The sequence below is a fragment of the Notothenia rossii genome (assembly GCF_949606895.1).
Source record: "Notothenia rossii genome assembly, chromosome: 5".
In the NCBI taxonomy this organism is placed as follows: Eukaryota; Metazoa; Chordata; class Actinopteri; order Perciformes; family Nototheniidae; genus Notothenia; species Notothenia rossii.
Genome location: NC_136903.1, coordinates 85,537,951 through 85,550,260, shown reverse-complemented (window position 1 = coordinate 85,550,260; position 12,310 = coordinate 85,537,951).

The following is a 12,310-nucleotide window of genomic DNA, read 5'->3' as shown; positions in this document are numbered from 1 at the left end:
CCATCCTCCCAAGATAACTGTTATCTTACTGTCTTCCCACTCATCATGCCATGAGGTTATGTTAAATCAAATCCTTGTAATTAAAGATGATCTTAATTATTGTTTAGGGTTATAAAGACACACGCCCAAATCGAGTTTACATCTAGGGACACTGATTCTGAAAATGGATCACTTTGTTTCTGAATATTATGCCACCAGTCAGTAATAGTGGTATCAAGCAGGCCATAGATGATGAGTGATACAAAAGTCTGCTGCCAGATGAAGCGACTAAATCACATCAGACCGTGTAGCCTTTCACAGATGTACTGACTTTGTCTAGCTAATTTCAATATGATCAAAAGTCATTCAGAGCTCCCAAAGATTATTTAAATTGTTGACATAATGCTGCTATTTGCCAAGCCTTATGATTAAGGTCTATGATGTGATATCCCATAGGGAAAGGGTCAGGCAGTTATGTAGTCCAACAGAAGTGATCGGATTTAAATAACTAAGGCTGGTTTTCCCCAAAAAGGATGTTTATTTTTAAGCAGATACATTCATGGATTAACTTTAAATCATGTTGAACCACACTTGAAAACCATCTCAGACCATCCAGAGTTTTAAAATCCACTTTAAAATGTGATTAAGAGACAGGTAACACTTCAGGAGGTTTAACTTAAAAAATGTCTTCCATTTTGAGATGGATTGATCTAAATAATTAAATTACCTTAAAAAAAATGTAAGGTACAGACAATGCAGTTCATGTTGCAACATTTCTCTCAAAATACCGGTTCAGAACAGACACTATTATTAAGGTGAACAAGAACAATGGACAATCTGTCAAATATGGCAGTAAAATGCAATGCAGTGTGCAACCAGTGCCTGGAGGCGAGCATCCAGCGGAGTAACACGTCTGAAGACACAGTACATCTTGTTCTCTCTCACTGGGGAAACAGCTAGGAGATTCTACAGGGTTCTGGATTTGTATGGGATGTTTTGTGATTGTGATTATACGCACATGCATAACCTTTCCTAATGGAGTGAATAGGGAGCTCTTTTAAAACCATAAAGGATTAATTCTCTATGAATGTGCAAACGGTTTGTGAGGACAACTTCAGCTCCCTGATAGAACGATAGTGGGATAAAACATTTCAAATACAGAGTACATTCAAACTGATGTTGATTTTAAATGACAAGAGACTTATTTTTTGGGTGATTAAAATACATTTTTGCTGCTGCCCTTGTCCAACCCTAACCAGAACGCTAAACCCCTGTTCTCCATATTGGGTGCTTGCAAACGATCAACTTCTGTATTAGGTATTAACAGACAATGAATAGTTTCATAGCATTTTAAAACATCCAAACTATAGCTTTAAGAACAAAGGTTTTTGGGAAAACTCAGAAGCAAGAATATTGAAGGAAATCATCCAGGAAATCTCTTTATAGCCTCCTTTGACTGGTTTTTAATAATTTGGCCCTTTGACCCTACGCAATCCAACCACATAGACATCCATTAAATCTCATTTAGCTAGTGGCTCTCCTGCAGAGATACTTGGTGAACTCACTACTTTGTACCCACCATATCTTTCTGAGCTGCTACGCCCCTACACGCCCAACTGCCGTCTCAGGTCAGCGGATCAACTGTTCCTGAACGTGCCCAGAACCAAGTCTAAGCTCAGAGGGGACCGTTGCTTCTCTGTAGCGGCTCCCACACTCTGGAACGATCTGCCCATGCAGGTCGCCACACTGCCTGCTTTTAAAGCAACACATTCTCACTCCCAACTAGGCCTATGTTGACGTTATGTCAGGGTCCCTGTTGTCACTTTCCAACGCAAGTTGAGCCCTTTAGCGTCGAGTTTCAACTATCAGGGTGTCACATTGACTTGCATAGAGCTCCCTGAACGTTGGTAATAGACGAGTTGGGATCGCGACGAAATGCTCTCCGCAGATCAATTCTCACAGCGTTTATCAACCTTTTTCTAACTCAATATCAAGCCACACTTATTGTGTTTATTTATTTATTTTAATTGAATAATGTCTGACTTGTTGCCGTCAGTTAGGGGGAGAGTAGGGGCTCAGAAAACTGAAATCTGTATTGTTTCATAGTTTTTTCCTTCTAATTTTGTATTCTTTTCTAAACCACACGCTGTTATTTACTCAACAATAACGCATAATTATCCTTGTGTTTATTTATTTGTTTGATTGTATAATGTCGGACTTTTGGAGTCCGTCAGGACCGAACAGTCGGAGCAGCTCATTTGAAAACAGGAAGCTGTATTTTCAAAATAAGAGTTCATTTTAATATTATGTTTGATAATATTATTTGTATTAACTAGACCACTGGGTCATGTTAAGACCATCTTTTCTGTCGGTTTGGTGTTACAAATATAAAAACAATATATGTGTGGATAACAAAATACATCCATCATAAACCAACTGGAAACAGCAGTATATTTTATTGTGTTAACACTGTGCTTTAACCGCCTAGTGGTTAAAGCACGTTATTGATTTTTTTTGTTGATACGTTATATTTGATGAAAACATAAACATATTAAGAGTACATACTTTCATAGGGGGAAAGTAGAAGGTCAATGATAGAAATATCATGTGCTACTCCCTTGGAGATGGATAGGGGCTGTGTAATCAGATTGTCAGATTTTACACTGGGTGCGCATGGACAGGTAGTTTTCAAACCAGGCTATCGATTGGTTAGTGACACCAATGCATCTAAACTTTCCCAGAAGCAGTTGGTGATATACGGTGTCGAAGGCTTTGGCAAAATCGATGAAAATAGCAGCACAGCATTGTCTCGAGTCAAGGGCATTGATGATATCATTTAGGACAGTGATCACCAACCTTTTTAAGCCCAAGATCACCGACCTCGGCCTAGGTGAAAGGCGAGATCTACCTATTGCAGAATTGAGTGAAAAAGACGGCCCAGACAGTGCTTCCAATTTGAGGCCTTTTATATCTGGCTAATTGCATCTGAATTACTGTTAAAATGAAGGCTCCATAATCAGCTCACGGCATATAGGCAGGGGTAAAGTGCTATGTGCGAGTGGGGGGCGGACTTCACTTCCTCTAGGGGGGTCCTCACCTCCTCTAGGTCTTCACTTCCTCTAGGGAGGTCCGGGGGGATGCTCCCCCGGGAAGATTTTTTTTTAAATATTGAAGATGAAAGCATCAATCTGGTGCACTTTGAGAGCAACATGAAGAGATCTATGGATTCAGCACCCATATGAGACAGAACTGTAAACAGATTTTCTTTTTCTTTATGGATATTTTACAAATCACTCCCCTTTTAAACTGTATTCTTGTTTTACTGCCATATAGTATTTCATACCTGTTTTTCATTTATTCTCTTATTGTTTGTATAACTATAATGATCATATGAAGGTGTACCGCGGAAATAATCTTTTGAATAATTTGTGACAAAACCGTTCTAAACACTCAGAGTCCTTTAGCTCACCTGAGCCCCTCAGTCTGACAGGGGAGGACTCTCCTCCAGCTTGTTGTGGAAACAGCTCCCTATGTCCGTTAGTGCGGCTAGCTAACCAGATGCTAACATCACGGTCCCCGCTAGCACCGGTCTCTCTCTCTCCCTCTCTCCCTCTCGCCCTCTCTCTCTATCACACTAAATGCGCTATTGCCACACACACACACACACACACACACACACACACACACACACACACACACACACACACACACACACACACACACACACACACACACACACACACACACACACACACACACACACACACACACACACACACACACACACACACACACACACACACACACACACACACACACACACACACAGAGAGCCGAGCTTGAATGACACAAGCACACGTGTATTTCCATGCAACTCTCTGATTGGTCTTGTGACTTGCCTCTGTTGCATTCACTGAACACGGGAAATTGCAGTCCTGCCGTCCTCTCCTGTGTCATGATGAGGTTCACATAAAGCACGGTTAATGTATTATATTATTGAGGTGTCTCAAATATACGTCAATCAAGTGGCACCTGCTAACGGGGTGCTGGATGATATGTTTACATCTAAAAACATATTTTTCAAACATTATTATTTTTCTTTTCTTTTTCTTTCTTTTGTTACTTTTTTTGTTAACGGTCCGCGATCTACCCGCACCACACTCGCGATCGACTGGTTGATCGCGATCGACTGGTTGGTGACCACTGATTTAGGACATTAAGAGTCGCCGTCTCACATCCATGACCCGCACGGAACCCAGACTGCAAGTCAGATAGTATGTTGTAAGCCTTCAGAAACCATGTTAGCTGTTTGCAAACTAACTTTTCTAACACTTTCGCTATACAGGGTAGAATGGATATTGGATGATAGCAGTTGGGGTCAGCTTGGTTTCCCCCTTTAAACAAAGGTCGCACTGAGGCTGCATTCCAGCCAGAAGGTAGCACTGCTGTCTGTATGGTCAGATTACAAAGGCGGGTTCTGCAATAATTGGGTCTGCAACTTTAAAAAAGAAGGGGTCTGGCCCATCAAGACCTGCAGGTTTGTTTGGGTCAAGTTTACTAAGGACCTCCAGCACATCGTTCTGACTAACTTCCTGCAGGCAGAAGCTGTGACATGGGGCTGCGCTAGAGGGGCTGGGTAGTGAGTGTTGGTGGGGGGCTTAGGAGGCGCTATAGAGTCAAATAGGTTCCCACATTTAACAAAGTGCTGGTTAAAGAGCTCTACTATGCGCTCATTACCGGTGACTACTGTATCATCAATAACGAGTGTGACGGCCCCAGAGCCTGTGTGTGTTGCAGGTCCTGCGATGGGGTGGAGCTGAAGAGGCCAATCAGCGTGATCGGGGACACCTGGCGGGAGCCGAGGTGCCATTTAAGCCCAACTGCCCGGAGTCACAGGGCGGTCCTGACTCTCTCCAAGCAGGCTGCAGAAGGACTCTCGCTCTGATCCTTTCCCCTCGTCTGTCCTCTCCTGTTGTTGCTGTTGCTCTGGAATGATTTTCAATAAAGTGCCGTGGTTTTTGGAACCTTTGAACACCTCTCTTTGTTTTTTCCTGTTGTGGCCAACGGGCTGGTCATAACACGAGGGAGTTAGGCAGATGAGAGGATAGGGGTTTATTCTCCATCACCGTTTTCCAGAATGTCCTTGGATTGGATCCACAGAGTTTAAATTGATTATGGAAGTAATCAACCGTGGCTTTGCGGGTAGCCTCTATAGACTTATTTCTAGTTTTCCTGAATGATAGCCAATCGTTGTGGGATTGTGAGTGACGAACCCTGCGCCAGGTGGAGTTCTTGAGGTGAAGCAGTTCAGCTAAATCTCGGTTGAACCAAGGACTGCATCGGTTTTTTATCCTCATTTGTTTTAATGGGAGCGTGTTTATTGATTACCATACCAAAGGAGTCATAAAAGAAGGACCATGCAGCATCGATGTCAGGGATAAAGGTGATTCTGTCCCACTTGATAGCAGCCAGGTCGTAGAGGAAAGGCTTGTTCGTCAAAATGTTTCTATTTTTGTCTGTGAGTGGTAAGGACTGGCTGTTTAATTGTGCCACCATTAAGAATGCAGCCAATAAGACAGTGGTCACTGAGATCGCTACAGAAGATGCCAGTTTTGTACCTGTCAGGGTCATTTGTGAGGATGACATCAAGGAGGGTGGCTTTTTCTGGATTTTTGGTGTCATACCATGTAGGAGTGAGGATAATCTGCAACAGATTAAGAGAGTCCAATTGTTTTTGGACCTGCGCAGGAGGGTTGAGCATGTCCCAGTTTAGATCCCCCAGGAGCACAAACTCAGAATTAGTGTGGGGTGCCAGGAAGGTGCTGAGAGCAGGTAGGGTACAGGCTGGGACAGAGGGTGGGCGATAGCAGCCAGCGACTGTCAGTTTAGAGCTATTTGCCAGTTTGATGTTTACGATAAGTAGGTCAAATTGTTTAGGGACAGATTTACTAGTGGCGATAGAACACTGGAGGTGTTGCTTTCTCAGAGTCTGGGATATTCTTCTTCAGCCAAGACTCAGTGATGACAAGTACCTCTGGATTTGAGCTGTGAACAAGTACTTTAAAAAACAAACAAACATGTAATAATACTTTTATCTGGTCAATTTTTGGCAGTAAGCTTCTAGCATTGACATGTAGAAAACCTAATGCTTTACGAGAGCAGAAGTCAGGGAAACTCAGATCATTGTGAAAAAGATTGATATCAGGGCAGATCCGGCCCGCGAGAGGCAAATACATGGCCCGCGCTGATCTACTGGCATTCACTTGTTATAACATAAAAACATAAAATAAAATGTCCGCGGTTTCGCTTTATTTTTACCTCCGTCAACACTCGTAAACCTGACCCATGACCTTATCGCGTGCATATGCAAGATGTGCTTCGCGCGCTTGACTTACTCGGCACCACCTGGAATAGCAGCAAACTATATAAACAATAGCTCACCAGCTAGCCGCCTGTCATCCCAGCCCAGCGATTGACCAACATGACACTAACGGGCCGTGGATAACTCAAACACAGGATGGAATTCGCTAAGAAGAGGAAGGTAGACCAGGAGAACCGTCAGTTCAAAACTGACTGGAAGTATTGTTTTTTTTTACCGGACCACGCCAATGCTAAACCGACTTGTTTGATTTGCATGCAGAATGTAGCTGTAATCAAATCAGACAACCTGAAGCGGCACTTCACCTCTATTCATGCTGCCAGTTTTAATGCTAACTATCCAGAGAAATCCGACCAGCGCACACAGAAGATAGCAGGTTTGCTTGCATCATACAAGTACTCTGTTTCCACAATGTCGAAAACAACATTGTCGATGGTTGGAAAGCACAAATGCTTGGTAAGCAGTCTTTCCGGCGCTTCTGACATTTCACTGCATCATTCACAAATCAGTGTTGTGCGCAAAACTGTGTGGAAAAATGAAAGAAACGATGGATACTGTGACGAGACTGGTTAACTTTCTGCGTGACAGCTCTAGTCTGCAGCATCGCCTTTTTAGATCGTTGCTAGAGGAAATGTCATCTGAACACAAGGATCTCTTACTACACAACGATGTTCGCTGGCTGAGCAAGGGCCGTGTGTTGGAGAGGGTGTGCAACCTGCGTGATGAACTGGTGTCGTTCTTATCAAGCCTGCAGAGCCAAAAAGCCCATGAGTTTTTGAGCTTTTTAACTGACACCAAGGTGACAGCAGATGTTAATTTTTTGTGTGACATCATGTCTCATCTAAATCACCTTAACCTGCGGCTGCAAGGCAAGAACCACACTGTTGCTGAGATGTACGAGGCGGTTGAAACTTTTCGGTCAAAGCTGCACCTTTTGGAGAGAGACATTCATGGGAGGAAGCTGCACTTTCCACGTCTGCGTGAGCACTGCGAGAAGAATGAAATGCCGGAAGATCCAGTAATGAAGGATTTTGTGTCAAAACTGGCAGAAAACTTCAAGGAGCGATTTGAAAGCTCCCCATTCATCTCAGGTGACATCCTCCTCTTCCTCAGACAGCCGTTCTCTGTGTCAGCAGACGGGCAGTGGACTGGAGAGGCCAAAAGGCTGGTGCCTTCCATAGAAGAGGGAGCTCTTCAGATGGAGGTCTTAGAGATGGGAAGCTCTAAGTTGCTGAAAACTCAACACGGATGCACCAGTGTGTGACTTTTGGATCAACGTGGTTCCCCAAGCTCGTTTCAAAAACACCAGAGCTATTGCTATGTTCCTACTCACAATGTTCCCCTCAACATACATCTGCGAATCAGGATTTTCTTCAATGAATGCTATCAAAAGCCAGGACTGGAACAGACTCTCCAGTGCACATCTTGGACAGTGCCTCAGGATTGCCACAACAGAATACAAGCCCAACATCAGACAGGTTGCCTCATCCCGTCGCTCTCACTTCTCTCACTGATTGGTGAGTGAATAACATCAATTTATTTTTGCAATTTGTCAATTCTATTGTGGTATAATCATTATTAAGACAAAAATAACCATTTTATAGTTATATTTTATATATACATACAATTTCCTGAATAAAATGCTACGCAGCGTAATTAAAAACACATTATTAATATGATAGAGAAAACACCTTGGATAATGCAGGGCTTTTAACAACAGCCCACAAACTGGTCAAATTGAATACAACATTAAAATAATATATTAAAAATAAAGTAAAAAAAAAAACAATACTATTTGTTATTTGCAACCTGATATTATTTGGTACACATATTTAAAAATGTTAAAACTAATAATGCGGTGTATTTTGGTCTGACATTATAAAAGTAACTAACTGAAACTCTCTTTCTGTCTTCCTGTCTTTGCCAGTGTGTGTGTGTGGGTGTTACAGTGTTTGCTGAATTGGATGTGGACCTGTCTGACTATTTGATCAGAGTTCACTCTGTTGTTTTTTTATTTATTTATTCTCCATTTATTTATTATTATTGTTAATAAATGTTTGATTTCGGTCTAATTTTGATTCAAGGATGCATTTTTCCCTTTGCTCTCAACACAGGGTTTGTTTAATTACTACTGCCACTTCTACAACAATTATAATAGAGGTAACATCTGCACATAGTGTAAAACAACTTTTAGTGACACATAACATTTTGGCCCTTAGCTTGTCATGCTTGACAAAAATTGGCGCTTTGGTAAATATAATTGGGGAACCCTGAGGTAAACCATTTGGGATTAGCCATTGTTAGTCCAGTGAAGGTAGGAACCGGAACTCACCCCGAGGTCAACAGTCCTTGGTATCAGTATATAATATTGATTGTTCGTGCTTAGCAGTCCATAGTCCAGCAAGCTAACTGTTTGGCAGCAGGGCAGGTGGAACCAGGCCTCAGCTACAGCAGCACATTCAGTGAAGATGACCAACGAAACATTCAGCAGTGCTTCTCTGTTTTTGCTAGGCTTACCTCAATAGTGAAGTTTTGCTTGTTTTAAAGTTGATTTAATTGTTATATTCTTCCTTTGTTTCTCTCCTGATGTTGCATTGCAGAAGATATCACAGAAGCAAAGGAACAATTTGAAATGACAACTGATTTCCGAATCACATGAGGTGATACAGTTATTATAATTGTTATACTCATTGTAATATTAGCTTTCATTTTATTTTAAATGTAAATGGTTTCATAAATATTCCAAGGCAAGCTTGTTATTAAATGCGTATTTCATATCAACCTTCTGTACCTAACTTTTTGAAAGGGTTAGGTTTATTGGTGTCAATTGTTTTTTTAGTTTTTTTTTCCTGCTTCTTCACACACACGGGTTGCGTTCCAATAGTCCATTTAGCTTAGGAACTTTCCTAACCAAGTGAAATGACCCGGAAGTACGTCAGTGGCAGCCATGATAAGTGCCGTTCCAATTCTCCAAATGAAAGGAAAGGAGGTTTCAAACTTCCTTTATAACCTCCTTTAGTTTAGGAACCACTGGACCTCCCTTACCGAAAGGAGAGGAGAAAATGCTGCCCCACAATGCCTTGCAGCCGCAGCATTTGCGTCACACAACAGTGGCCGTTCACGGACACAAACGATTATGACCGAGAAATTATATCATGAAAGTTACGGTGCTTATTAAGCATTTTAAAACGTATGTGGTAAGTTGCCAAAGTGCTTGGTTTTGAACGTTCATCAGTATTATATTCAAAAAGAGAAATATGAACATTAGTTTTTACTGAAATGATCAAATAAAGTCAACATTTCACTGAGCTGTGTGGGGTTTGCTCAACTTTTAAAAGATGTTTGAATGGTGATGTACACAGTGATAGATGTTAAGGACTAACGTTTATAATAAATACATTTGTATTGATTTTAAGATCTTTTCATACAATCATACGTATTGGAATCATTTGTATTAATGTGGACCGGAGGGAGAGGGTGACGAGCATAAATTTCACTTTCCTTTTTTATTTCAATTACAACTTTGGTAATGAAGAATATGTTTCTCTGTTGTCCACGTTCATAAAGCATAAAGCAACAGAGCACGGTGCAGAGTCTCTAGATGAGTCCCTCGTTCTTATTAAACATCCATGTAGTCCGTTGTATAGAACACTGTAGTTTCTATAGTTTCCCCACAGCAGCAGACGCAAACAATGACGTCCGCTGGCGCATCATAAACACGTCAGATAGTGAAAGTGCATTCGGATTCTCTAAAGTAACGCAGTCTCTTCTCCTAAGTCCTTTTGAATTCTCCTATCCACTATCCCTTAACCCCGTGACATTTCACTCAGAGGTCAAGGAATAGGAGATAGGGTTAGAATTTAGGAGCTGATTTTTGGATTATCGGAACGCAACTATGCTCTGTGCAGTACAGGTTAGCTATGAGTGTTAGCGATGCCAATGTAAACATGCACCGAGCATATTACGTCCAAAACAGTCGGCATTGTTTCTGATAGTAACGTTTCTGATAGGGCCATGGGTGTAAAGCCAGTCTACATTTCCGATATTACGTCATATCGGACGCAAGTCTGGATCTGCTCCGTTGTAGCCCCGTTTTTAGAGATTTGGGTACGGAGGAAAGGAGAGAGGGTTTAATTTTCTGATGCTGCGTGAGTTCCCTGACACACCGGGGACACATATTTATGTATAAAAGATATCAAAAAGTGCATTTTGCATGATAGGTCCCCTTTAAATAAGAAAAAGAAAAAGGCTTCTAGAACCTTTTTAATGATGAGAACAATATTGGGTGTATAAATAAAGACCATTTTACTAAAAGGTATGATTTCTAATAAGCTTAACCATTGTTCAATTTAGGAAACCCAATTGATCCTTTAATGTTTAAAGACCTTTTGATAAAACGAGAGCCTTTAAAATCACCTAACTTAAAGGTGGTGTAGGTACATTTGAGAAACCAGCTCGAGATACACTTTTTGTTATATTCCATGGAATGCTCTTAACATCCCGATAGCAATGAATATCTGAAGTGCTTTGACAAAAAATCCATTAAATAAATGTCATCTGTGGAAGCCGTAGTACTGTGAAAAGCACGACCAATCATTTTAGCCGGGCCGGTTAAATAACTGGATGGCCTACCTGCCTGTCAGCCTTCCATCTGTGCACAAACTTATCTCGTGCCCTCATTGGTCATGTGCGCGTTCGTGTGTGTTGGAGGAGGGGCTCTGTAAGGAAGTAGCAGATTTCTTCCGGCGGAGTATTTTCAAATTCTAGCGCACTCGAGCTGGTTTCTCCAAAATTACCTACCCCACCCTTAATAAAAACCTGAAAACGTTGTCCTACATTTCTGAAAATGGAAGTAAAATATATATTAATTTGCTAAATAAAGTCCATCTTAGAATGAGCCGAAGGCAAATCTGGCCCCAAGTAGGGGCATTAACCTGTTAAGCCCGAGAGCTCCCTGTACAAGGGGCTGCGGGGTGTTTTTTCACAAAACTGTGTCATACTCACTTAACGGTAAGAAACTCAGCTAACTGAAGATATGAACCATTGTTACCGAAACAAAGCACAAGTCTCACAATAAGCGTCTAAATGAGCGGAAAAATGCTAACGCACTTAGCACAGAACTCAAAATGCCCTTATTACTTATCATAACTGCACATAGAAGATATCCGATTAAAGCTGAGATTCCACAGATTCTATAGGTATTGGTATCATCACTGAGCAAACACAGACATCACAACACGTAGCATTACGGAGCATTCACGGGAGATCGTCTCGCCTTAGCTGTTATTCTGATCAAAAGTCGTGTTCAATAGCATTAAAACGATAACAACGCGGCTGAAGGTTAGTCTAATCGTTAATCCAATGTGTCTGTCACTTCGAAAAAATTATTGATAATCCATCATTCCATTTTTATGTCAAAAACTGAGATTTCATATTAGCTGCTAATGATAGGCACCAGAGTGTATCGCAGCTTCCGGTTCCGGGACATTCTGGCTGTGCATCACTCATTCACCAATGGGTAATGTTTAGATGGATTTTAGGAACTTCCACTCGATTCTTGAACTCTCTTAATCAACCCACATCTTTCTTCAGGCTTGGCCTTCATTTTGATTCAAACCATACACCTGTAAAGTTTATTGAAGCCAAATCGCTCAAGGGGCTTAGGATTGGGCTATTAAGTATGGGGTTCTGATTCAGGTAGAGTTCAGTGCAAACGTTTAATAATACAGCAATCCAAGGGCTGTTCCATGGAAAAGTACACTGAATTATATTCAAAAGTCCATACTTTTATACCCAATTCAACTCCTCCTAGTGGAGCTTATTCTTATCACTTGTTCTTTGACCCCTCCTTGAATCAATTGTTTTGGCCATCAATAGATATAATGACGGCCTCAGCACTCCTTCTACATCCATGCATGCTTGCATACAAAGGCATTTTTAAGTCAGAAAAAA